Source organism: Phascolarctos cinereus, unplaced genomic scaffold (assembly GCF_003287225.1).
Source record: "Phascolarctos cinereus isolate Bilbo 61053 unplaced genomic scaffold, phaCin_HiC Scaffold_5;HRSCAF=322, whole genome shotgun sequence".
Taxonomy (NCBI): domain Eukaryota; kingdom Metazoa; phylum Chordata; class Mammalia; order Diprotodontia; family Phascolarctidae; genus Phascolarctos; species Phascolarctos cinereus.
The window spans coordinates 251,576,822-251,595,098 of NW_027555958.1; the positions used below are offsets into that span (position 1 = coordinate 251,576,822).

General features: G+C 40.9%; 1 long non-coding RNA gene across 2 annotated transcripts in view; it reads right to left on the minus strand.

Annotated features, from left to right (window-relative positions):
- Nucleotides 1-1,894: 1,894 nt before the first annotated feature.
- Nucleotides 1,895-18,277, minus strand: part of LOC144457647 (uncharacterized) — an 80,797-nt gene continuing 64,414 nt past the window's right edge. For both annotated transcript variants that reach the window (XR_013487114.1, XR_013487113.1), the window contains exons 2-4: nt 16,500-16,630; nt 5,220-5,305; nt 1,895-2,102 (exon numbers count right to left, since the gene is read on the minus strand). This is a non-coding gene — a long non-coding RNA (uncharacterized LOC144457647). The remainder of the gene's footprint in view (nt 2,103-5,219; nt 5,306-16,499; nt 16,631-18,277) is intronic.

The following is an 18,277-nucleotide window of genomic DNA, read 5'->3' on the forward strand; positions in this document are numbered from 1 at the left end:
CAACACAATTTATTATGCATCTACTATATGCCTTTAGAAGGTGAGATTTGAACTGCTTCTTGAAGTCTTTGGAAGACATGGAAATCAAAAAGTGAAGGTGAAAAGGTAGAATATTCCAGATGTGGGAGGATAGCCAGTACAAAGGCACTGAGACAGGAGATGGGGTGTGCTGTTTAAGGAACTACAAGTAAGCCTGGGTAGCTAGATCACAGAAGGGAGTAAAGTGTGAGATGCCTGGAAAACTAAAAAGAGTCCAAGTTATAAAGAGCTTTAAGTGACAAGCAGAGGAGTTAACATTTGATCCTGAAGTTAATAGGGAAGTTAATTAGAATTCATGAAGCAGGAGATAGGGGGTGTGTAGGGGGGGCGGGGAGTTCAGACTTTAGAAAAGTCCCTTTGTAGCTCAGTAGAGAAAAATTTGGAAAAGGGGATAGACTTAAGGTAGGGAGATGAGGTGGAAAGCTACTGCAATAATCCAGGCAAATGATGATGAGGGCCTTAACCAAGGCTATGACTGCATGAGTGGAAAGAAAGGGATGTATATAAGAGATGTCGTGAATGTACAAATGACAAGATTTGTCAACAGATTGAATATGTAGGGTGAGTGAAGACAATACCAAGGTTGTGAATGGGGTGACTGAAAGGATGCCAGTGCCCTGAACAGGAATAAATTTAGAAGCTGAAAGGGTCTGGGGAGGGGGAAAATAATGAGTTCCAGAGTGGCCCAGAGTTACATTATCTCATAAGTATTAAAATCAGGTTTGGAGCCCAGGTCATCCGACTCCGAGTCCAAGGCTCTTTCCACTTAGACTCCAATCCCTCCCTTACTCATTCAGCAACCATTTTTGTATGGGTTCTACATCTACAATTAGACTATAATCCTTTCAAGGGCAAAGATTTATGCTACACCTCTTTGTATCTTCCACAGTATTTAGGACATACCTTTTGTATAGTAAGTACTCAAGATATGCTTGCCAATGGTGATGACATTTGGGTTTCTTTGTGAATAAATGTAGGTTTTAGGGAAAATTAGCAGCTCAGAATTAGATTCTAGAATGGAGAAATTAAGAAAGATGAGGTTTCTTCTCCTGGAAATGTTTTGGTAAAAGAGAGCCCTGCCTGAATTGGTTAGGAAAGATGTTGCTTGACCTAAAGACAGAAAATGGGTTAGGATAACATCAGGAGACAGAAGTGGCCTTACAAATAGTCCCAAATGTGATACCTACAATTATATCGATCAGTACCTTAGAGGAGATTAATGGACAGTTATGAGCAATGCCATGTGGGAATAAAACTCAGAATAGTCTCTAGAATGACAGACAGGGACACTAAAAGGTCAGGGGGTAAGGAGGAGAGGTGGTTGTGTTAGAAACAACTACACATAGCACAAAACTTCACCTGAAGCCAGGTCTATCAAGTAGTCATGTTACATCATCTAACTCATAAGCCCAAACTCTTTCACACTGGCCTCCCAACTTCCAGGTTTAAGAAACTCAACTATATGAAATCTTTGAAGCCTAAAGGTGAACAGGAACTCTCCTTTTTGGGGGCTTCCCAGACTAGATACAACAATAACAACTCATCTGCTACATGGTCTTCCTTCATTAGCAAAGTCAGGTCCCTCATGGGAGCTCAAAACATCTAGGGCACAGGATCTCAAGCCAGAGGGCATAGAGTGTTTTCAGGGAATACCACCTGATGTGAGGGCTCCTGAGCCCTTTTCAGGGATGCTTTGCACCTTTGGTGACCACCTGATTCACCCAACTCTCACCTATGGCTCCAAGAAACTACAGCATGTGTAGTAGCCACACTCCAGTAAACCATTTCAGCAGAGAGGCTAAACCAGGTTGAGGGTAACCAAAGAGTCTCAAACCCTTAGGTGAGTTGGGGTTGGGGGTGGGGGGTGGTGTCTACCTCAAACATGTGAAGAATTCGCCAGGTGAAACAGGCGGATTAGAACAATTTGTTCCAACGGCCATGAAGGTGGCTGAAGCAAGTAACTGAGGAGTGCTTGGATCTTAGCTGGACATCAAAGAGGCTACTGCATCCCAAGCCATCACCAATCATCTTGACTTCTGTCTTGCCACAGGACTTTGAGGACCCTGAAAGAGAGAGTGAGGCTGAGGACTTCAAGCAACTATGCCTCACTTAAATGCAAATTACATGCAAATCAAAAGACATCACCCATACCATTTTACCATTTTTACCTACTTCAAAAGCCCTGTGGCAATTGGCAAGTGATGAAGCAACAGGTGTGGATAATGGTAGGAGCTAAGTCACAACCCTGCACATAGGTGGCCCAAGCCATAGGGTCATCTCACTAGACTGAAGCAGCAGTGGGATTTGGTCACCCCCTATGTCTAAGCAGCCTTTTTGGAGGACCGAACTGTTCATCCCCTGGCACGAGGAAGGTGCCCTAAAAATTGCCTGCTTCATGCAACCCTGGTCTGCTTACTATAGCAGGCAGAGATCCTATCCTGTGGTCAAAACTCGCAAAAAATGTACAAAAACTTTTGCAAAGATGATTCCACTCACCATCAGCACATGGAATGTGTGCACACTTATGGACAACACAAGACCTAAAAAAGAACTCAGCAGGTATATGAAAAAATGAACTCAGCACTCAGGGTATAGCAGCCCTGAGTGAAATATGGCTGGAAAATGAAGGCCAGATTACTGAAATCAGAGCTAGACACACATTTTTTCTGTAGTGGCTGCAGTGATGGGGAGCACTGTGAAGCTGGCATGGGTTTCACAATCAAAACCAATCTAGTCAACAAGTTTGTATCTCTTCCAAAAGGAATAAATGACAGGCTCATGACAATGTGATTGCCACTTGTAAGAAAGCACCATGCCACCATCATTCAGTGTATATATTCCTACCATGATGAACCCCCATGAGATAAAAAAAAAAAATTTTGTGAAGACCTGGAGACCCTCATCATCAATGTCCTGAAAGAGGACAAGCTTATAATTCTGGGTAACTTTAATGCAAGAGTATATAGAAACTACCAGACATGGCAAGGGGTCCTTGGGAGGAATGGACTCAGAAATAGCAGCAGCAATGGTCATTTACTACTGAAGACTTGTGCATTTCATGACCTTCTCATTGCCAACACTGTCCTCTGTTTACCTAAACACAATAAAACTTCATGGATATACCGTCACAGTAAACATGAAGAGATGGACAGGATGTGAGAATGATTAAGGCAATGTGTAGTGCGAGTACTAGATCTATCACAGACTTATCCTCTCCAAGCTAAATATTCACATTCAACAAAAGCAGTGACCCCAAGGCAAGAGGACTACCAGAAGACTTAATGTCAACAGGTTAGAGTGCTTTTCCTAGCACAAACAGCTTGTTGCTAACTTGAAAGGAAAGCTGGGCCAACACACAGTTGTCAATAGTGCAGCAGAAAAGGAGTGGACAGCTTTCAGAGATTTGGTGTATAGCACTGCATTTACTCATCTAGGCCAGAACACTCACAAACATCAAGTCTGTCATGGGGAAATTCAGCAGCTGCTAGGTGAAAAACGAGAATTCCACAGGGTTTACCAGAAGGATGGTTCATCTGCCTCTAAGTCCTTCTGTTCTAAGGGAAAAACTAGACACTTAAATGAAGTCTCATATTATGTAAAATTATATTTGTGACAGATGTATAGAGTATAAAGCAAGGATCACAAATAAACAATTTTTGTTGTAAAAAAAAAAGGTTTCCTCTTCTTAGCAAGCTGGGCTCTAAGATTAACATTACTTGTCACAAAAAAAGTAGAAGAGAAACAGGGGCAAAATCATCCTCAGAGTGGTGCAAGACTCTAATAGGTGACCTTTCACCTTATCTTGCCCATAACCAGGGCAATTAACTCCATCAAAAGTAAAGTGCAAGCAAAGCTCACAGAGATGCAGGATTCTTGGCTCAGTAAGAAGACAGGTAAAATTCAATTTTACACTGAGAGTAACAATCTAAAGCACTTTTATGATGCCATGAAGGGTATTTGTGGGCCAAAAACCTATGATGCATCTCAGCTACTCAGCGCTGATGGAGACAAATTGATTAGTAATAAGGACATGATCCTGTAGAGATAGGGTGAACACTTCCATAGTGTTCTCAACAGACCATAATCAACCAACGCCGAAGACACTGACTGTATACCTCAAGTTGAAGTCAGTCTCTCTCTAGCTGAACTTCCAATTGAATTCCATTAGGTTCCTCTCATGTGGCAAAGTGCCTGGTGCTGATGCTATTCCAGCTGAGATTTTACAGGGCAGGGGGTCCACTGCTCATACAAAAGCTGACAGAAATTTTCCAGGTTATATGGCAAAAGGTGGTTATCCCTAAGGAGTTCAAGGATGCTTCCATTGTCCATCTCTATAAAGGTAAAGGAAATAGATTGTTGTTCCATGACAATCATGGCCGGGGGTAGGGGGTGGCAGGGGGGTGGAGTGTCTCTCTCTCTTAGTCATTGCCACCAAGATTCTTGCCAGAGTCCTCCTTAATAGGCTGATCCTTCACCTGGAAGATAGTCATCTATCTACCTGAGAGCCAGCGTGGCTTCAGAAAGGGCTGAGGAATAGTCAATATGGTGTTTGCAACTCCAGGAGAAATGGCAGGACCAGAACAGAGGTCTGTATACAATGTTTGTCAATCTGACTAAGGCCTTTGATACTGTCAGTAGTGAGGGCTTGTGGAAACTTGTAGCAAAATCTAGGTGCCCAGAGAAGTTCATCAGTACTGTATGTCAGTTCCATGATGGCGTGCTTGCACAGGTTCTGGATAATGGACAATGCTCTCGAACTTTCCCAGTTACCAGTGACATGAAACAGGACTGTGAGCTTGCTCCCATGCTTTCTGGCATGATATTTTCAGCAATGTTGTTAGACTCCTTCAATAAGGATGAAAACAGCATCAAGGTCAGTTACCACACTGATGGTAAATTATTTAACTTGAAAAAGCTACAAGCCAATACTAAAGTGGAGGGAGAGTTGGTACGTGATTTTTTGTTCACAAATGATTGGGCACTCAATGCAGCCTCATTGTCACTCAATGCAGATGCAACAAAGTATGGATCAATTCTCTGCTACTTGTACTGATTTTGGCCTGACAATTAACACCAAGAAAACAAAGGTTCTCCACCAGCCAGCACCATACCATCCATTTGTAAAACCATCAGTTACAGAAAATGGAGAGATTTTGAATGCTGTGAATAAGTTCATTTACCTTGGCAGTATACTTTTCAGGGAGGTGCACATAGATGATGAGGTTGACTTACACATTGCCGGTGCTAGCTCAGTCTTTGGGAGGCTCTGAAAGAAAGTATGAGAGAGAAGAGATATTAGACTGACTACCAAACTAAAGGTCTACAGAGTCATTGTGCTGACCTCATCGCTGTACGCCTGTGAAACCTGGACAGTATACCAGTGCCATGACAGGAAACTGAATTGTTTCCATTTAAATTGTCTTAGGAAGATTCTAAAGATCACTGCCAAGCATTCAAACTCTTACTATAGAGAGGGCAACTCTGATGGGCTGGCCATGTTATTCAAATGTCAAGTATACCTTTGCCTAAAATACTACCTTATGGAGAACTCACAGAAGACAAATGCTCACATGGAGGTCAGAAGAAGCAATGAAAGGACACTCTCAAGGTCTCTCTGAAGAACTTTAGAATTGACTGTGTGAAGTGGGAGACACTGGCCCAGGACCACCCAGCATGGAATGCCACAATCAAAGAAGATGCTGTGCTCTATGAGTAAAGCAGAATTGCAGTAGCTCAAAAGAAAGTGCCCAGCCCAGTAAACAAGACATGCAGAGAGTAAAGTGTTCCATCATGCATGCGAATTTCTCTTCTATGATCGTAGCAGGGTTTAAATCCCTCAATTCTATGTCAGTAAGAGGGTAAACTTTAGCCTGGAACTTCCTCTTCTATTTGTTCCCAGTTTCTCACTCTCCAATATTGTTTAAAATGATACCTTTTCATTATAAACTTAATAAACAATAACAAACACAATTTCAATATTTAAATAACAAAAAAGATTATAAGTGCACCTGTGAATTTGTTACATAGTTTAATTTATTTGTAAATGAAAGTAAATGTAACAAGATAATAATACAATTGCCCTACACCTTCATGCCTCCTTAGGAATTTATTTTTTGTTTCTTCTATGTACTTTTTAAATGTTTATGTAGCAAGTGTGGAATAAAATATATCCAACAGAAAATACCATGCCCAGTTCTGTAAGTCCTCTAACCTACCCTTGAAACACTTTGGTCCTTCCTTCCTTCTCTCTTTTCTTTCTTTCTTCCTTCCTTCCTTTCTTTCCTTCTTTCTTTCTTTCTTTCTTTCTTTCTTTCTTTCTTTCTTTCTTTCTTTCTTTCTTTCTTTCTTTCTTTCTTTCTTTCTTTCTTCCCTGTTCTCTTTCTTTCCTTCTTTCCTTCTTTTTTTCTTTCTTTCTTCCTTTCTTTCTACATACTGACTTACCCTTACCCTTTTGTCACACATAAGCATACAAAGCAAAACAAATCAGCACACTGACCAAGTCTCTGACAAGATACAAGAGACATGCTTTATCAACAGTCTTCAGAAATCAGAATGGACCCCTTTAGCATTTTCACTTCTCCTTCAACTCTGGACACTCTGGCTCTCTTTCTAAGAACAGGGCTGGGACATGAGTTGTCAACTATCACCCTAGCCCCTGAGGTTATTCTGATCCTTTCAGCTATCTTGTCTTGGTAGCACACAAATCTCTTTCCCCCTTTAATTCAGATTTTTTTTTAAAAAAAAGGTTAGAATTTTTCAAAAGGAGCATTTACTATTTATTAAGTGCTTAGTATAGTGCCTGCACATAGTAAGTGCTTAATAAATATTGATTGATTGATTGAAATACCAAGAAAAAAGAAAACAGGGGCATCTAGGTGGCACAGTGGATAGAGCACCAGCCCTGGAGTCAGGAAGCCCTAAATTCAAATGTGACCTCAGACACTTACTGGCTATGTGACTCTGGACAAGTCACTTAACCCCAATTGTCTAAAAAAAGTGAGAGAGAAAAGAAAACAAACTATAAAAACACAGATATAGCCACATTTTCAGAGCATGGATTTTTTTTAGCTTAATTTATTGACTTAACTGTCACGTCCATGCAAACCTAGTACATTTTCCTCACCTGATACTGGTATATATTTGATATCTGACTAACCACAACAGTCAGTATGGTAAAGTGGAAAGATCTCTGGCCTTCAACACATTTTGACGCTTTCTGACCTGAATTTGATTTTGATAATATGTGATATCTACGTGGTTCTGGGCAAGTCTCTTGACCTTGATGAGCCTTGATTTTTTCTTCTATTAAATGTAGGTGATGCTTGCTCTGCCTACTTCATAGGGTGATTAGGAGAAAAACACTATGAACTTCATTTATATAAATGAGAGTTACCAACTATTGCTATCCTTGTCCCAAAAAGTAAAACTAGGAGCTGGTGATGAGTATAAATTGCAGAAGAAACTTTGAGCTGTATATAAAATAAAACCTCCTAAACTGTGCAAATTAGATGAGAGCTGTCCAAAAGTGGAATAGGCTGCTCTGGGTAGTAGAGTTCTTTGAATAGAGGCTGAATGGCCATTTACTGGAGATGTGGAAGACGGGGTTCCTCTCTGGGTCTAGGTTGGACTACTTATTCTGGGATTCCATTATTACTCAAACTACTCTGGTGTAGTAGAGAGTGATGGACTTGGTAATAAGAGGACCTGAGTTCAATTTCTGCCTCAGACACTTACTGGTTTTATGTGTCATCCAGGGCAAATCACTTAACCTCGGTCAAACTCAAATGAGATTTCCTCATTTGTAAAATGAGGATAGCATCTACTACACAGTGTTGCTGTGAGGATTAAATGAGATGCTGTAACCCTTAAAACATTATACTGATAAGGAAGGGATCTAGAACCCAAAAAGGAAAAACCCTGGACTTCCCCATGTGGCCAAATCTCTGGAGTTCCCTTGAGGCTATAATCAACTGGCCTTTCTTTGTGGCTACACCCAATCTCCCAATTCTCTGTACCCTTAACCTACCCTAGACCTCCCTATGTCCCCTGGCCACTTCCCACCCTTAATCCTCCATTCTCCCTAGGCCACCCCTGGAGTTCTATTACTTCATAGACGACTTGGCCACTCCTAGATCTCTCCCATAGTCTTTCTGTATATAAGGTCCATCTTGTCTCCATTAAGATGCTCTGATTCTTAAAATCTAGCCAATAGCTTACTAATGTTCAGACTCCTTAAGAGTCTGCCCAATATGATGGATGGTCTAATAAACCTTGTCTTTGGCTGACAGAAGGTTTGGGTCGAATTCTTTCAGACAGGACCGGCGTGTTGTGATCTTGGGGTCTCAGCACCCCTAAACCTCAACAATATTATATAAGTATTATTTATTGTTATTTGGCTTCACATACTGTCATGTCTGATGGAATCCTCATCTGATCCCAGAATCTGCTTCAAGTCCTTGACTTATTACATTAATAGCTGATATTTACATAGTGCTTTAAGCTTTGCAAAGCAATTTACATACATTATCTTATTCAATCCTCAAACCCACAGCAACCTCTGAAGGTAGATACTATTATTAGCCCTATTTTATAGATAAAGTATGGCTGAGAAAGGTTAGAGGACTTACCTTGGATCACACAGATAAGAAGGCCTCAGAGGCAAGATTCATACCCAAATACTGCTGTTACCAAGGCCAACATTCTCTCCTCCGCACCACATTGCCTTACATTGACAATGGCTAGCCAGAAACACTCACTTTAACCAGAGAGCCATGGGAACTTCCAATCCCTCCCAGCTACCATTGCTTAAGATTTCCCCAGCCCTGTACCCTTTCCCTTCCTCCCACCTTATAAATGCAGACCCTACTGCTGCCTAGTATGTCTCCCCTCATCCCCAATCCTGACCCCTGCTTTTCACCTCATCCTAGTTCCTACCCAAGGTAGGGTCTGTGGTAGACGATTAGCATCCCCATCTAGAGGGAAGAGGGGGAAGGACCAGTATCAACTCAAATCTACCCCCAATTAAATCCCCATAGCTTCTGAATCCTCCCCAGCCACTGCTCTTCCCCTAGCTCCATAGCTTTCATAGGCAGCATACTCAACCCCTCTCCCATCAGAGAATTCCTTTGAAACGTAGATGAATCTTGCCCAAAGACCCATCATTGTCACAAAAGTGTATCTTATCTAATTTGGCAGAGCTTAAATGAAGGGGAAAAAATAGGCATGCAATAGGTTACTTGTTGCTATTAGCTGTCTTCTTGCTTTAGGGACAGAAGGAGAGGATCTTGTTCCATAGAAAACAGTCTAGTTTGGACGGACTGTAGTATACTTGGTGAGGAGTGTGATGTGAGGTACTAAAATGTGTTGGGTGAGAGTATAATAGGTGATACCAGGTTGTAGAAGGCCTCTGAAGGCCAGGTTGGAAAGTTCCAGCTCTAACAATACCCAAGGGAATCACTCATTTCCTTGCAGTCAGTTCCTCTCTCAACATAACAAACAGACCAGCAGAGGAATCAGGCCCTCGTGGATTACCTACCTTTTGTGTGAACACCACCTATGCCTGGAAAGGGTGCCTGAGTGGAAAGAACTTTCTGGAGTGATCTGCTGGGGGAATGTCCCTTCCAAGGCTGCTTCCTGTCAAGGGAACACATCTGGCCTCCATTGTTTGGACTTTGTTTATGGTGCCTAGTGCATGCGTATTTCTTTCCTTTCCCATTCTTCATTTCCCTGCAGTAATAACAGTGCTCTCCCATCACTATCACCACTACTATCACTACCATAGTAGTGTTATTTTTGGCCTTGACAGCTTAATGTTTTGGAGCTTCCCTAAAGTCTTTGACATCCATGGTTTCTTCCTGTTCCACCACTTTTAGCTGCCAAGACTTCTAATCCTAGGAAAAGGCAACGGTGTCTAAGGACACCCATATATGGAAACAGAAAGGGGAAAGCCCAGGACTTCCCTTCATCAAAGAATTCCCAGAGCCACCAGGATCCCTCTAACAGGGGCAGATGGCAGCCCTTCCTTAAGTCAGACAAGCCTGTTGCTTTAAGATGGGACGAGAGCTAAAAATGAGGTCGTGTAAATTCTGACCAGAACCTGCATGACCTTGGACAACTCCCTCCCCAACTCTAGACCTCCATTATTCCATCTGTATGATCCTAGCCCTTCTAGGTTCTGCAGGCAGGCAGGGTAGACAGAATAAGATATGTAGGAAAGGGACCTAGAACTAATATTTTATAAACCCAAGAATTTTTTTAAACCAGAGGAAAAGAGTGGAAGTGGATGAAAACTCATCCCATGTCCTAACTACCCCCCTATCACACACACATACACACAAGCCTGGGAAGAAACAAACATCATGGCCATATATATCCCTGCCCCTGGTCTTAGATCATTCAAGCATCTTTTTCTCCCCAAGCCTTCCAGAAGATTCTCTAATACCACCTCTTTCACCTCCTTTTTGGGTTGAGACCCCAGGTCTGCATGACCATCTAGCCATGGGGCAGAAAGACCTATGGAGACCTTTACTGGCTGTGCAATCTCTTCTCAGCCACCTCTGCATCCCAGCCCCTCCACAGACAGGATGCTGCTGGGTATGAATAAGTTACCCAATCTCTGTGTCAGCTCTGACTCATCCAGCCCCTTTGGTGACTTATACAAGACAAATGAGTAGGAAGAGGAGAGGGAAAGCATGCCCCCAGAACCTTGGGGTAAGAGATGCTCTCTCACTGAGAGGTCCTCTGGGGGAGAGCCCCCAACCCCAATGTGAGGCATGAGTGAAGAAGATCAGGGGTATGAAGGATTATGATCCCCCCCCAATGGGACTCCTGCCTACAGAGTGGCTGAGATTCCTAGTCACAAGCATCTGCTTTAGATCCTTACTTTTGACGTGACAGTGATGTTCTTTCTCCTCCCTGCTCCACCTACACAGCTTGCATCATAATGATAACCAAAGATCCTGAATGGCTCTCTCTGGGAAAGATGCAGCAGTGCCAACAGCAGCTCCTGTTTCTACTTAATAGAACAAAGAAGCAGCAGGTGTGATTGTTAATCTATACCGTCAGTGATGACTGAATAATTATGGAAAATTGGGGAGGTACCGCAGGACTAGAGGAGAATAAATGCTCCAATTTAAAAAAAAAAGAAGAACAGAATCTTTAAAGAGATGATTAGTGAATATCTAGCAAAAAAAGCAGTAAGTGATGACAAAGAGCCAGCATGATTTATCAAAGATACGTCACATTAGGCTGAACCTAATAAGACACTATTCAATAGGGGTAAAAAGCCTTATAGTTGGGTTTAAAAAAATGAACTTCACAAATACGGGATGTGGAAGGCATGGCTAGACAGCAGTTTTTTTCTGAAAAAGATCTGGGGGTTTTAGCACACTGCAAAATCAATAGGTTAGCAGTGGGATGTGGCAGCCAAAAGAGCTAATGTGATCTTAGAACACATTAAGAAAGACATAGTTTTCAGGAATAAAAAAAGTAACAGTCCTGTCATACTTTGCCCTAGTTAGATTACATCTGGTAGTCCTAGGTGCCACAGTGTAAGCAGCGTGCTGATAATCTGAAGAGAATCCACAGGAGGATAACTAAAATGGTGTAGAGCCTTAAGTCCATGTCACAAGAGGACAGGTTAAGAGAACAAGGGGTGTTGAAGACAGAGAAGAGAGCACTGGCCCTGAAGTCAGGAGGACCTGAGTTCAAATCCAGTCTCAGACCAAACACTTGACACTAGCTATGTGACCCTGGGCAAGTCACTTAACCCCAATTGCCTAAAATTCTAAAAATAAATAAATAAATAAATGAAGACAGAGAAGAGAAGGCTCTAGGAGGACATTCAAATAGTTTAGGGCTGCCACACAGAAAGAGGGATTAGACTAGTTCTGTTTGGCCCCAAAGAGCAGCACTAGGAGCTTTGCGTAAGAGCTGCAAAGAAACAGTTTTAAAATTGATGTTCTAACAATTATAGCTAATAATAATAACAATAGCTAATATCTATCTATATAGCACTTACTATGTGTCAGGCACTGTGCTAAGTGCTTTATAATTATTATCGCATATGATCCTCATAACAACTCTGGCTAGCAGGTGCTATAATGACCTCCATTTTACAGATGAGGAGACTGAGGCAGATAGAGGTTAAGTAATTGAGAGGTTAAGCCCAGGGTCACACAGCTAGGGTCTGAGGCTGGATTTTAACTCAGGTCTTTCTGACTCCAGGCCCAGTACTCTACCCACTGTACCACCTAACTGCCCCCAAAGTAGAACAGATTGTTTTGAGAGGGGAAGACCTCTTCAAGCAGTAAATAGCTATTATTTGTTGGGGTACATTGTCCTTTCAGTATGGAGTGAACTTGATGACAATGAGGTCTCTTCTAACACTAAAATTCTGTGGCACTTAGCTTACTCCACCCTCCAGGCTCTCACTTTTCCTTATTTAGAAATCTGCAAAGCTTTTCTATTGATTTGAACTTATCCTCCCCTGGACACTACTCAGTACTCATAGCCAAGAATCACAAGTCATAGAATTACTGCCCAGGGTCACATAGCTAATAAATGGAAGAATTCAAACCCAAGTCTTCCTCTCACTAAATCCAGTACTCTAGCACCTGTGCTAAACTCTCTCTTACAACATATCTTCCTTCGGGGAGTCAAGAAACTCAAGAGATAATAAAAATGAAGATTTTTATATATACAAGATATCCTCAAGGTCATCTAGTCTAAGGCTACTTAATCTTTTTTTTGTATCCTGGACTCCTTTGCCAGTCTGCTAAAGCCCAGAAACCTCTGCTAAGAATAAAGTTTTTAAATGCATAAAATAAAATAATTATATTGAAATGGAAGTGATTTTCTTTTCTGTCCAAGTTCATGGGCCCTCTGAAATCAATCCATAGAACCCTTGGGGAATCTATGGACTCTAGGTTAGCACCTCTGATACAATCCAACCCCTTCATTTTACAGGGAAGAGATAAAAACATGGACCAGAGAAGGGAAGTGATTTGTCTACAACCACACAGATAACTAGAGGTAAAGCCAGTCAGGATTAGAGCCAGTTTCTCCTGACTCTCTCTTCTTTGCATTACTCTATGTTGGGAGCCACACAATTAGCATTCATCTATTCACAGATTTGATTTAGTGAATAGGTTGGGATTTTTTTCCCCTTAAACATTATGTTTAGAGAAGGAAGATAGGGAAATAGGTCAGATAATTCCAAGCTCTCCAGATTTCTCCCACAAACAAGGTAAAATTGTGCCCCAGGGTGAACATGGAGCAGTAAAAATAAACAAGAGTTGGGGTACAACAGTGGTCCTACTGGGACAATTGTAGAATATCAAAGAAAAATCCTAGGACCGAAGTTTGGTCCCAGTAAAGAGTAAACACCTCCAGGCTAATTCCACTGAAACCACAAGCAGCTAGCCCTGGGGCTAGCTGGCTTGAGAGGTAACCTCTGCTCCAGCCACAAGAACTTTCACCTTTCAGACAGTGTAAGGGAGCCCAGCATCTGAGCCCAGGAAGACTGAGGAAACCTCTGTTAATAAGGACACCAGATTCAGTGGTGCTGCACCCTGGGCAAGAAGGAACTAGAAGCAGTGGGGTGGGGTCACCGATTTCTATGAGCACTTACAGGAGGACAGAGTTCTTGGTTTCGGTTCTAAGCCAACAGGAAGAATTGAAGGAGGATCTGAGGCCAAAGGCACCATTCCCCCACACCCCAGGGCTAGAAGTGATTACAAAAAATAAGCTCCTATAAATTAAAAAAAGAAGAACAGGCAAAGGAGAAAGAATCCAACCATAGAAAGTTACTATGGGAATACAGAAGACCAGGGTTCATCTTCAGAAGAGTATAATGAAACAAACAAAAAAAGCCTCTCCTATCCCAAAGAGTCACGTCAAAGAGTCACCTGCCTAAAAAGAATTCACAGAAGAACTTAAAAAAAAAACTTTAAAAATCAAATGAGAGAGATTGAGGAAATTATTTTAAAATAAGGATAATTCAAGAAAAATAAGATTATGAAAAGAAAGTCAACCAATTAGAAAAGGAGATCCAGAATCTTAAGGAAAAAAAAACTTCTTGAAAGTTAGAAATGGAGGGGCAGCTAGGTGGCGCAGTGGATAGAGCAGAGGCCCTAAAGTCAGGAGGACCTGAGTTCAAATCTGACCTCAGACCAAACACTTGACACTTACTAGCTGTGTGACCCTGGGCAAGTCACTTAATCCCAACTGCCTAAAAGCAAAAAAAAAAAAAGAAAGTTAGAAATGGGCAAGGAGAAGCCAGTGAAGTTATAATAATAAAATAAAATGTAAAGAATTTAAAAATAGAGAATATAAAACATCTCATAAGAAAAACAACTGACCTAAAGAACAGATCAAGAAAAGAAAACATAAGAATAATCAGACTACATGAAAGCTGCGATCAAAAAAAAAAAGAATCTTGATACAATAATACAAGAAATAATTGAAGAAAATTATCTTGAAATGTTAGAACAAGAGAGGAAAGTAGAAATAGAAAAAATCCAACAATACCACCTGAAAGAGATTCCATGAGGAAAACCTACAGAAATACTATAGTCAAATTCTGAAACCCTCCAGCTCACAGATAAAATAATACAGGCAACAAGAAAAAAACACTTTACATATGGCGGTGCCATAATTAGAATCACACAAGACCTAGCAGTGGTAACACTAAAAGACCACAGGTCTTGGAACACTATATATCAAAGAGCAAAATAACTGGAGTTGCAATTGAAAATATCATATTCAGCAAAGTTCAACATAATCTTGAATGGAAAAAAAGTGGATATTTAATAAATTGTAGGACTTTCAGGATTTTGTTTTTAAAAAAACCTGAACTTACTAGAAGATTTGACATAAAAGATCCAAAAGAAATATAAGGTATATATTAAAAACTAATTACTCTTTATATGAGGAAATATAAAACGTATGTCTAAGATTGTTATTAGTAATTGGGTAATTCATAAGGAAGACTGGGGTAGACCTGAGTATGATGTGATTTTAAAATGTAAAACCATTTAGGAACAGGTAAAAAGAGTAATTATTTTATACAAATGAGGTGGGAAAAGAAGAACTGACACAGAGGAATCAGATGGGAGAGGAGGACTGATAGTTCTAGAACCCTACTTTCACCAGGAATGGGTTTAAGAGAGAACAATACATATATATACCTAGAAGTGTATAAAAGTCTTCTAAATTCAGAAAGAAATAAAAGGCTAAGGGGATAGGTGAGGAGAGAGGATAAGGGAGGGATTTTTAGAGGGGAGGGTGAAGGAATAGGATAAGAATGGGGGGGAGTAGTTAATAGAAGGGTATTTAGATTAACAGGAATGGCTAGATAAGGGAGGGATCCTTAGAGGAGGGGTAGGTTAAGAAATAGGAGGGCAGGGTAGCAGCTTGAGGTGGAGTAGAGATAGGAAATAAGAGAAATAGACATAAACATAAAATAAAGATCAGGAGTAGAATTTATCAGGGAAAAAGGCAGGGGTGGTAATCATGATCTTAGACAAAGTTAAAGCTAAAATAGATCTAATCAATAGAGAAAAATAGGAAAACTACACTATATGTCAGCCATATTAATCAATATTGTTTTAAGGTTAGAATATTGTTGTGGTGTAGGAAATGATAAGTTGGTGGACTTAGAAAAATATGGAAAGACTCAGACTTATGAAAGAAGAGGTTATCCACCCTCAGAGAAACAGAGGACAAATAAGAATAGTAGTCTTACATAGATGCATACGAATGTATGCATATGAGTATCTATACACGAGTACAATTATAGAAATCCAAGTATATGTAGGTGTATGTAAGTATGTGTATATATGTATAGGTGCATATATATATCTTTGTGTGTATATGTGCATTATATATGTATGCTTGTGTGTGCATGTATGTGCATGTATGTGCATGTGTATGTGTATGTGTGTGCACCTCTGCACTTAATCCTAGCCTTCTTGGGGCAGAGGGGGAAAAAAAGAACAAAGTAAAAAGTGCACAGCAGAGAACAAAAGAAAATTTAAAAAATCTCAAAGATGGATGGTTCTGAACACAATAAGTAGTATTTATTATATACAGGCTTTCCTGAAATGCAAATTTATTGTTGTATATTTTGAATACTCTTACATTCTGCTGTACACATGGCAATGCTTTTTTCCCTTTTCCTATTTTCTATTTAAGATTTAATATTTAAGCTTATAATGTTTCTTTTTCCTTTCTTATTGTGTATTTAAATTTTAGTATTCATGTCTAAAATAAATAAATAAATAAAGTATGTTAAATGCCGATTACAGACAGAACAATAATCTTTAGTGGTACTATTGGTGTAAGAGAAGAAGGAGTATCAGAAGATCATAGATTTGGAGCTAGAAATCACCTTAGAGGCCATCTAAGTCCCTCATTTGACACATAAGATAACTGAGACAGAGCAAGGTTAAGTAACTTACCCAAGGACACACAAGTAATATGAGTCAGAAATGGGATTCAAATGCAGGTCCTTTGTCTTGAAATCCAGCAGTCTTTTCACTGTACCATTCTGCCTTTAAATGGTTGATGGGGTCTCTTCTACCCATATTATCTAGTTAGAAAGGAAACAAGCATTTATTAAGCACCTATTATGTGCCAGGCACATTACAAATACTATCTTATTCGATCCTCACCACAACCTTGGGAGGTAGGTGCTATTATGGTCCTCTTTTACAGTTAAGGAAACAGGCAGAGATTAAGTGACTTGCACAAGGTCATACAGCTGGTAAGGGTCTGAAGTTGGATCTGAATTCAAGTCTTCCTGACTCCAGGTCCAGAGCTCTATCCATAATACTTATACATAATATCCATAGCTGTCTCAGGGCAGCTTCCTGAAAGAGGTAGACTCTGGAGAAAATTGGGAATGATGTAGATGAGGGAGAGGAGTATAGGTACTGGTCAGGGTTGAGGAATGCTAAGGAACAAAGGGAGGGACCAGAGAAGACAATACAAGGTGTCATGGGGTCAATGGAATTCATTGTACTTTAGGAAGCTGGGGAGAGGCTGAGTCTGATGGACATCCAGAAATTCTTTCTGTTGAGTCCCGAGTTGGTGGTAATGGGCTATTTGCAAAGAACAAATAAACTGCAAGCTTCTTGAGGGCAAGGTTTACAATTTACATTTTTGCTGTGTCTCCTACAATATCCAGCACCATATCACATCAAACATGTTCACTAATTGACTAAGAAGAATGAGGTCAAAGCTCTAGGAAGCCAAGGAGGAGAGTGAGCAGTTAACTAAAGTATCTCCTCCCCTTAGGCAATGGAATGTGAACAAAGTCAGTTTGAGGTCCCTTCTACTCCCTGGTCCCTCACCACCACCGTACAGTCAGCTCCTCTGGCTGCTTGGCCTCCTGGGCTGCTTATCAAATTGAGTAGAGTCTGACTAATGACAGCAGCCTTCCCAAGACAGGCTAAAGGGGGAAAGTACAGCTACTGAAGAAATTTTTCTTATATGGGAAGGGGAAGATGGACTGGAAAATTCCATTTGTGCTAGCTCACCCTCTGGCGTTTGGATCCAAGGACTGACTTGCAGCTACCTTACACCTCCCCCACTGACTCTGGGCTCAGGGCCCATGTGTCTGTCTATCCAACTCAGTGGTATCTCAGTAATATAATTAGGTACAGACCTAAGCCCTAGATCTAGGTTCTGGACTGAAATGAGAATGCAGTATTTTAATGAACTGGCTCAGGGGAGCCAAAAAGGGCAAAACAGACCCATGAAGAGGTGACAAAAATGGACTGCTTCAGAGCCTGGGAGCGAGAGGAAGGCAGATGAATTTAAGATTCTACTAGATTACAAATTCTACAAGGATGGCAACTATGTTCTGTGTCTGTGAAAGCCTAGTTAGGTGTTCAACAAAGTTCTGTTGAATTTTATTAATTGTCTCTTATTAAATGACCTCCCCAAGAAAGCCATCCAGCCCACCCTGGCATGGGAGGGAGGGGATCAGAAGGGAGAGGGGCTGAGGCTAGTAGCTCAGGAGTTCTGAGCTTCAATAAGGCTAAAGTGGATCAGGTCTGGCATCACTGTCTGGCATCAATGTGGTTACAACAACAGAGCCACAGTCTGAGGTTTGATTATAGACTATCTTATAAGAACATCTTATTGCTTCTTGGGTGTTAATCTTATTTCACACAAGGTCCTAGAGGGCAGGGACCACAATTCTTTTGGAATTAAATAATCCAAAAATACTTGA